At 27.1% G+C, this 2,134-nt stretch overlaps 1 protein-coding gene across 2 annotated transcripts in view; it reads left to right on the top strand.

Moving 5' to 3' along the window:
* The first annotated feature begins 455 nt into the window (after positions 1-455).
* The window catches only part of LOC118747658, a 389,115-nt gene continuing 387,436 nt past the window's right edge, over positions 456-2,134 (top strand). For both annotated transcript variants that reach the window (XM_036481716.1, XM_036481715.1), the window contains exon 1: positions 456-696. The gene's annotated coding sequence lies outside the window, so the exon portion shown is untranslated. The remainder of the gene's footprint in view (positions 697-2,134) is intronic.

Raw genomic sequence — 2,134 nt, 5'->3', positions numbered from 1 at the left:
ACGGCGATACATTGCGCGAGATAGATAATAATAATAAAATTTATAAATGATAATAAAATTTTGCGTAAAGTATGTATATATGATTTGTTCAAATTTTAACTACTCTTTTTTCCAGCTAATTACTTGATATTCGTGCGAAAGGTGTCTGGTGTTGAAAAAGTGCAAAAAGATAGATTTTTAATCAAGACTTTAAACAAGTATCTATCATATCCGAAAAAAAAATTTACAAAATAAATTCAAATTTAAAATATACACATGCATAAACATACAAAAAAAATTATATTGAAAAAAAATAATAGAAAAAATCAACCGAAAAATAACTGCCACTTGCCACACACTAAAGTGCGCATATCATTTGTCTTGTGAATATGAATATATACATATATAGTTAAGTTGCAAATTTTTTATTTTGCAAATGTTTTTTAATTGAAATTTTACCGAAAAGTAAATAAAAAGTGCCTAGTGTATATTTGCTCTATTAAAATTTGTTTGTATTTCTACGCAAAAAAAAAATTTACCACCATAGCATCTGCAACAACAAAGTGTAAATAAGTAAACAACAAAATACTCAGCATAAGTGTTAACTATTTGGAATGCAAGCAAATGCATTGAAAGCTGAAGTATAAATTCATACATACATCGAATAAGAGCTTTTCTTCGAAGTTGTTGTGCAGCAGCACGGAAACCAAAGAAAAGGTAAGTGAATATTAATCTTGAATTTCAACTGAATTAAAGCGAAAGAAAGTCAAAATATATGTATACGATAAAATTTATAAAATAATCGCTGCATGATAATTGTGTTTAGTATTTTCCCGCAATGTTTTTAGTTGAGAATTTCTGCATACGTAAATTTCACAAGCAAATTTTTATCACATACCTTTATATTTTAGGAATACAAAATATTTTGTGATAACAAAGTTATAATACTCTTGTGAACAAAAAACCTTTTTTATTGGGAGCGGGAGCAGAGCTCGGAGAGAAATAAAATACCGGAGCGGAGCGAAGAAAAAAAAACTTTGCTCAGAAACCCTGCTTAATATTATGAATGTTTTTCAGGTAAAAAAAAATGTTGTTCATACTTTAGTTTCTTAAATATAAAAATGTTTCCTCTAAATTAAAATTTTTTACAAAAATTTTTGGAGCACTTTTCGGTGCGCTGTTTTATAGCGCATACAATTTTAGTATAATAAAGGGCTAATTTCAAGCGGCCCAATTGAAAACATTTGAAATTTTTATGAATTTTTCTAAATTTTGTATGAAATTTATAATTTTAATTTATATGGCAGGAATAATATTTTTATAAAAAAAAATCAATGAAAATAAAATTTTATCAAGGAAAAATTTTGAATATTTGAAAAAAATGCACAAGAGAACTATTGTGCGAGGCACTGTATAAATACATATGTATATATATGCAAAGTTTTTTATTCTAATTACTTTTCGGTAATTTTGTATAAAAATATGGTTTATACTACACCCAGAAACATCAAAATAAAATCTCCAAACTTCGTGCAAAACTGAGGAAAATTCAATAAATTTGCATTGAAACTTTCTACTCAGATTTTTTAGAAAAATTCTAAGCATGCAGTTTTATAGCCCACTCAATTTTCGTATAAAAAAAGGCACGTTTGAACTTGCTAAAAAATCGAGTCGATTTTTAAAAATCGATTTTTAAAATATTGGTTTAATAAGCTGCCGAACCTGCTAATAATTCCTAGTAAATAATATTAAATTAGTTAAATTTTTTAATAAAAACATATATCTAATTTTTTCCACTACGTTCAGCACTTCAAAGCTAATAAATTTTGCGAAAATTCCTCCACAAAAAAGTAAATAAAAAATAAATTCAAATATTTTAATAAATATCTCTGAAGTTTTAATTTTTCATCTCTTTTCACCATTTATCTTTACTGTTTGCACAACCCACTTGCACAGTTCTGATAAGCTACTGAAGAGATTTATTAAATCAGATTCGAATCAACATTGCAACAGTCCGCGCACAGACAGCTTTGCCTTTCGCGAAAATTGCATATTTTTCAGTTGATCAATTCCATGAATAACTCATGTCGCAGTTATCGCCAACAATGCGCTTTTAGGTCAGCGCAAAAGCTTAAAAAATCGCTAAAAAAAAAAA

Source organism: Rhagoletis pomonella, unplaced genomic scaffold (genome assembly GCF_013731165.1).
Source record: "Rhagoletis pomonella isolate Grant_MI unplaced genomic scaffold, Rhpom_1.0 Rhpom_scaffold_00012, whole genome shotgun sequence".
Classification (NCBI taxonomy): Eukaryota; Metazoa; Arthropoda; class Insecta; order Diptera; family Tephritidae; genus Rhagoletis; species Rhagoletis pomonella.
The sequence above is the reverse complement of the archived record's forward strand: the minus strand, read 5'-3'. Positions and strand labels throughout refer to the sequence as shown.